The sequence below is a fragment of the Pseudorca crassidens genome, chromosome 13 (assembly GCF_039906515.1).
Source record: "Pseudorca crassidens isolate mPseCra1 chromosome 13, mPseCra1.hap1, whole genome shotgun sequence".
Taxonomy (NCBI): Eukaryota; Metazoa; Chordata; class Mammalia; order Artiodactyla; family Delphinidae; genus Pseudorca; species Pseudorca crassidens.
In genome coordinates, this window is record NC_090308.1 from 49891805 (window position 1) to 49899077 (window position 7273).

Here is a 7273-nt window from a genome sequence, read left to right on the forward strand (position 1 = left end):
ACAAAGCTACAATAATCAAGACAGTATGGTACTGGCACAAAAACAGAAAGATAGATCAATGGAACAGGATAGAAAGCCCAGAGATAAACCCACGCACATATGGTCACCTTATCTTTGATAAAGCAGGCAGGAATGTACAGTGGAGAAAGGACAGCCTCTTCAATAAGTGGTGCTGGGAAAACTGGACAGGTACATGTAAAAGTATTAGATTAGAATACTCCCTAACACCATACACGAAAATAAGCTCAAAATGGATTAAAGACCTAATTGTAAGGCCAGAAACTATCAAACTCTTAGAGGAAAACATAGGCAGAACACTCTATGACATAAATCACAGCAAGATCCTTTTTGACCCATTTCCTAGAGAAATGGAAATAAAAACAAAAATAAACAAATGGGACCTAATGAAACTTAAAATCTTTTGCACAGCAAAGGAAACCATAAACAAGACCAAAAGACAACCCTCAGAATGGGAGAAAATATTTGCAAATGAAGCAAGTGACAAAGGATTAATTTCCAAAATTTACAAACAGCTCATGCAGCTTAATAACAAAAAAACAAACAACCCAATCCAAAAATGGACAGAAGCCCTAAATAGACATTTCTCCAAAGAAGATATACAGATTGCCAACAAACACATGAAAGAATGCTCAACATCATTAATCATTAGAGAAATGCAAATCAAAACCAGAATGAGATATCATCTCACACCAGTCAGAATGGTCATCATCAAAAAATCTAGAAACAATAAATGCTGGAGTGGTTGTGGAGAAAAGGGAACACTCTTGCACTGCTGGTGGGAATGTGAATTGGTACAGCCACTATGGAGAACAGTACGGAGGTTCCTTAAAAAACTACAAATAGAACTACCATATGACCCAGCAATCCCACTACTGGGCATATTCCCCGAGAAAACCATAAATCAAAAAGAGTCATGTACCAAAATGTTCATTGCAGCTCTGTTTACAATAGCCAGGAGATGGAAGCAACCTAAGTGTCCATCATCAGATGAATGGATAAAGATGTGGCACATATATACAATGGAATATTACTCAGCCATAAAAAGAAACGAAATTGAGCTATTTGTAATGAGGTGGATGGACCTAGAGTCTGTCATACAGAGTGAAGTAAGTCAGAAAGAGAAAGACAAATACCGTATGCTAACACACATATATGGAATTTAAGAAAAAAAAATGTCATGAAGAACCTAGGAGTAAGACAGGAATAAAGACACAGACCTACTGGAGAACGGACTTGAGGGTATGGGGAGGGGGAAGGGTGAGCTGTGACAAAGCGAGAGAGAGGCATGGACATATATACACTACCAAACGTAAAATAGATAGCTAGTGGGAAGCAGCCGCATAGCACAGGGAGATCAGCTCGGTGCTTTGTGACCACCTAGAGGGTGGGATAGGGAGGGTGGGAGGGAGGGAGACGCAAGAGGGAAGAGATATGGGAACATATATATATATGTATAACTGATTCACTCTGTTATAAAGCAGAAACTAACACACCATTGTAAAGCAATTATACTCCAATAAAGATGTTAGAAAAAAAAACAAAAAAGATATGTCCATAGCTTTCTCTAGTTTTTCCAAAGGTCTCACTGTTCCAAGGTCAAGTCCCAGGGCCAGGCTGGAGAACAGTCTCACTGCCATCCTTCTCCCCAGCTCCCCATCTACAGCCCAGACACAAGCACAGAAGATGCCTCCAGCTCACCCACCACTGGACAGGAATCACATTAAAATAGAGACCTTGTGCGGAGGGGTTGCGGGCTTCCAGACACAGGTGGCCCCATTGGGCCTCCTGTGGGACCTCCCTGTGGTATTACATTTCCAAACTACCTAAGGGTGTTTATTTACACCACATTTTAATGTCAAATAAAAGGAGAATTGGCCAGTAACTTCGGCCACGAGGTTCAGATTTCAAACTTTCCCCCTTTGGCAGCATCATCTCAATTGTTTAAAACAAAGCAGCAAACTCTGTCCACAATTTCCGTGCTCCTCTGGTGGCTCAAAACCAGACCCCAGCCTCCGTCTGTGTCCCTCACCACTGTTGCCAGCTAGCAACCAACAGAACTCTGCTGGCCTTTTCCATTTTTTATTTAGTGAGAGTAAATGTGGCCCTCTCCCCTACACCCCACTCCTCTCACGCTTTTCATTAGCGGGCCAGGCTACAGATCTTGTCCTCGGAGCCCTTTGCTCTATAGACCAACAGTAGCAACGGAGTTTTCCAGAACAAAGCCCATGCTCTACCTGAGATTAGTTTTAGCTGTTTTACTACAAACCACTGCTGCGAACAGCACCAGGTTGGTCACTAGAAGGTCTCCACGTCGAGAGCTGTGGGCTGTGGGAAATGGGGATGAGGTGTCACAGAATCTGGGGGAGGAAGGAGGCCGTTTGTTGGATCCAAATCAAAGCGTCCTCAAAGACTGGAGAAAGAAGGGCCTCACAAAGGGCAGCTGGCAGGATGCTGTGGCTGATGTTAGAAGTATGGAGGCTACAAACCTGAAACACCACTCAGAAATGAGTATTTCCTGGATTTAAAACATGCAGACTTCACCAAGAAGCAAGGATCAGATTCAGAGGCTCAGGGATGTGTCTGCACCCCTCCGCAGGTGCCTTCCCTCTCCCTCACCTGACTGTGACCTTGCAAGGTGCCTGACTCACCAGTGACACCCCCCAAGCACCCACTCACAGTCCTGAGTATGGGTCTTGCATGTGGTAGACGTCAGTGACTGTGTGCTGAAGAGATCTGGCTTGTTCAAATGCTTGTTGAACTCTCATTAGGTACCAGATGCTGTACCAAGCCCCGAAGACAGACTTAGATAAATAAAGCCTAGTCCCTGTGCTCCAGAGGCTAATTGACCACGGTAGACAGGAAGGGAAGACCTAACGTTTAGGTAAAATGACCTAAGACCTAAACAAATGAAGAGGTAAACAAATGAACAGGCATAGCATGGGTCTGGTGAAACTTTGCTTTGGTTGCAGGGCAAAACTGCTCACATTACCTGGACCAGGGCAAGGAGCTCTACTTACTTCCTCCCCTTCTGGTAAAGCCAAAGGAAAGAGAGCCACACCCTTGCCCCAGCAGAAGGAGAACTTGCCTGAACACACACCCCTTCTCTTTCCCACCCCATCTCTGCAGCTCTGGCAGCCGGATACTCAGAAACACAGAAGCTGGGACACACACCGCCATGGATTTGCTCAGAAACACAGAAAGGTCAGGACGCCCCAGTGTCCTGGGGACAAATACACTGGGAAGAAGAAGATAAGAGGAGGTTGATTTGCAGGGAAAGTTCAGAGGTAGAACTGCAGGTTTTCAGAACTTTCCCGAAGTTAAGTGCACACACACACATCTATCTACCTACCTACCTACCTATCACCCATCCATTGCCCTTTCCACTTTGCTTTTAGAAGTGAAAATGAAGACACAGATGTCCAAGAAGCACATGAAAAGATGCTCAACATTGCTAATTATCAGAGAAATGCAAATCAAAACTATCAATACAATGAGGTATCACCTCACACCAGTCAGAATAGCCATCATCAAAAAAGTCTACAAACAATAACTGCTGGAGAGGGTGTGGAGAAAAGGGAAACCCTTCTACACTGTTGGTAGGAATGTAAATTGGTGCAGCCACTACGGAGAACAGTAGGGAGGCTCCTTAAGAAACTAAAAATAAAATTAACATATGATCCAGCAATCACACTCCTGAGCATATATCCAGAGAAAAACATGGTTCTAAAGATACATGCACCCCAGTGTTCATAGCAGCACTATTTACAATAGCCAAGACATGGAAGCAACCTAAATGTCCGTCAACAGATAAATGGATAAAGAAGATGTGGTACATATATACAATGGAATATTACTCAGCCATTAAAAAAATGAAATAATGCCATTTGCAGCAACAAGGATGGACCTGGAGATTATCATACTGAGTGAAGTAAGTCAGACAGAGAAAGACAAATATATGATATCACTTATATGCAGAATCTTAAAAAAAATGATACAAATGAACTTATTTACAAAACAGAAACAGACTCACAGTCTTAGAGAATGGAATTTATGGTTACCAGGAGGGAAGGGTAGGCAGGTTGGGAATTTGGGATTGACATGTATACACCACTATATTTAAAATATGTAACCAACAAGGACCTATTGTATAGCACAGGGGACGCTGCTCAACTCTGTAACAACCTAAATGGGAAAAGAATCTAAAAAAGGAGAGATACATATACAACACTCACTTTGCTGTACACCTGAAACTAACACAACATTGTTAATCAATTATTCTCCAATATAAAATTTAAAAAATGTTTTAAAAAGAAGTAAAAATCAAGAAAACAGAGGACTAGAATATTTATGGGGTGAAAGGAATTGGGGCCAGGTGGGGGATAGGGCTTCCTGCTTTGTTACAAACTGTAAACCAAGGGCCACAGCTCTCTCCTCACACTCTCCCTGGAAGCGCACCCTGCACCCCACCCCCTGCTTGCTCCTCTTATAAAAATCCCCAGCTGCGTGAGAAAAATAAAACAAAACACATATTACAACATCTGTACAGTCCCATCTAATTTAAGTTTCTTCCTGAGTAACTACCATCATTCGTACACTCATTGCCCTCCTCCCACCAAGACTTTCTAATTTTAGAGTTAACAGCATGGAACTTGACACTGGGTATGTTTCCCTTTACCATGAAAGGCATGTTTCTCCACAAACAACTGGAGGGCAGGCTTGGAAAACAGGTTTAAAGACCAGACTTGTAGAATTCTGGCACGGCAGTTCTCTGGACACGTCCACCCGGCAAGAGGCAGGGAGCATCGAGAACGAATGTGTGTTCTGGCTTCTTTCAAGTGAAATGATTTAATTTTAAGAGTTTCAGTTCAAAAAATAGCCTCAGCTGATTTTCCAAGGAAAATGAGCATATTTTGTTTTTCTTCATTCTTCAAAGAATATTTGGGCCGTGAAAAGAATTTATACTGAATTTCCTTAAAAGACTTAACTGCGTACTGCCCCAGTGCTCTATGAAGGAATATAGAATAGTGAAAGAAGCCAGTTTAATAGGGATAGAAACTTTTTTTGTGATTTAGAAATTAGAGATCCGTGTAGCCTTCATGATATTCACAAATAAAAAATAAACTGGAAGAAACCCTTCAGCATGCTCTAGTCCATTTGTGTAGTTTTGTAGATTTACAGATTTAGAAGTAGAAATAGCTTCTGTTTCTACAGAAGGAAAGGCCAAGTCTTCGGTTGTGAAGCTGACATTTTTATACCTACATGCATGTCCTCTTTACCTAAACTGTAGGTCAGTTCCTTTTATTGCCACTTATATAATCAAATTATCAATATTTTCCTTTAACCATCATTTTATAAGAGGAAAAGTCAGAAAACATTCTCAATGTAGTTTTAAAAATCACACGGGACTCCCACCTGTTCAGTGTCCGTGTCACCTCCCTCTCACCTGCCCGCCCCCTCCATCACCTATCCTCCCAGGAGGACGGCACAGCTCCCAGCACATAGGCCCAGGTGTTCGACCTGCTTTGCTTTCCACTCCAGAGCTGCTACCACCAACAAAGAGCACTTTCTTCCCCCATGACCAGCTCCTGGGCAAAGCACAGTCTCCCCGACTCCACTTTTACCTCATCCCTCAAAACAAGCAAATCAGCAATCAGTTCCCCTTTCATTTAAAAACTTACTGCTAATTCCTCTGTGGAAACGGATGACGGACGTTGAAAGTCACAAGCATGAGGAAGCTATGAAAGCTTAAGGAATCTCCTCAGCTCCCAAGGCTCTCCCTGATTAGAGGAAATCTCTTACGTGGCCTGCAGGAGCTTCTTTCAGTCTGTATTGGATATTGAGAAAACCTGTAGAGATTGGAGGCCAAGTTAAATTTGATCTGGCTTCCCTGCTGGAAGAACTGATCAACAGAATTCTCAGCTATTGTCTAAGACACCTACCCAGGATGCTAAACTCTGCTGCCTCTCCATCCTGTGCCCGAAGCAGACTTGGCTAAACAATCGCAGATCTGTTTCCTAGTGAGCCTGGATGCTGCCCCAGAATCCTTCTTAACAAGGTGCTATAGGTGGCCACTAGTAGCTCTTTGGATTTGGCATGTGAGATGGACTTATTTGTCATTTCTGTCCTACCCTGTCCCATATCCTGGGTGCTCTGAGTGAGATACAGTCATCAGCCATTTACAAAGGTTGTATCCACCTTGCAGGAAAGCTTGGCTTCTTTGCCTCTTGTCTTAAGGAAGCGTCATCCAACAGATAGGCATTTGGCCTACTTGACCCACTTCCGCACCGGGTTGTATTAGGCCTGAGGTTTTTTAGCAAATCTTAACGTTTGCCCAATTAGTTTGTGCATATGAATTAGTCAGGGGCTAACTACCTGCCTATAAGAAATTTGAGACATTGGTCTAAACGTGGAAAAGGTAGTTCACTTGTGCAGATGGGACAGTTTATTCAAGTTAATGGAGAGGCAGGTGGGCCCACTTTCTACTGGGTCCTCATCAGAAGGCCTGTGAGCCTGGTGGCTGAAGCTCCTCGAGGGTATGAAGAGGCGGAGTGATTAAGGCAAGTGATTTTCTTCACGCTCATGCCCTCCTCTGCAGCCATTTATGGGGCACTTGGAAGACTGTGCACATCTAGTTTATTTTAATGCAGGCAAATGGCTAGCTTTTAGGACCTTGGAGAAATTTCCTAAGCGCCTTCCAAAGATGCATGTCTTGTTAGCATTAACATGCTCTGACGTGGCTCACATGGCCACACCTTCTTACGATGCTATAAATCATCTGAACGCATGGAGCTGGGGCTCCGGGGAGGAGAGCATTTCTCATGTGAACACGGAAGTACAGGTGTCCAGTTCACACAGGCATGTGGCTTCAAGAGGAAACAGAAGCCTTTCTTTCCCATTCCTGAACTGCCCCGGGTGCCACTGTCACAGGTTTGAACCACTGAAGGGTTATTTGATGGAAATGAAGTCACAATTTAAGGAGACAGTCACAGATGAAAGACGTGAATCACGCATACGTTTCTCTGGCTGCCTCTGGGGTTTAAGCCTGGGGGTGTGGCCAAATTATCAAGCATGTGCCACATCGTAGTGACTCAGTTTCACTGGACTGGCCACCTAGATGACTTGATATTTCTGGAAACTTGGAGATCCACTGCAGAACATGAATTATCTGCTATGAGCCAAACTCTATGCCTCACTTATATAATAAATCAGCTGGAATGAAGTTAAAGATCATCACTCGTAATGTAAACCTACC

General features: G+C 43.4%; 1 protein-coding gene across 1 annotated transcript in view; it reads right to left on the bottom strand.

Annotated features, from left to right (window-relative positions):
• The window catches only part of ARMC2 (armadillo repeat containing 2), a 236578-nt gene extending 230782 nt beyond the window's left edge, over positions 1–5796 (bottom strand). The window contains exon 1 of the mRNA XM_067702381.1: positions 5700–5796. The gene's annotated coding sequence lies outside the window, so the exon portion shown is untranslated. The remainder of the gene's footprint in view (positions 1–5699) is intronic.
• Between the last annotated feature and the right edge of the window lie 1477 nt (positions 5797–7273).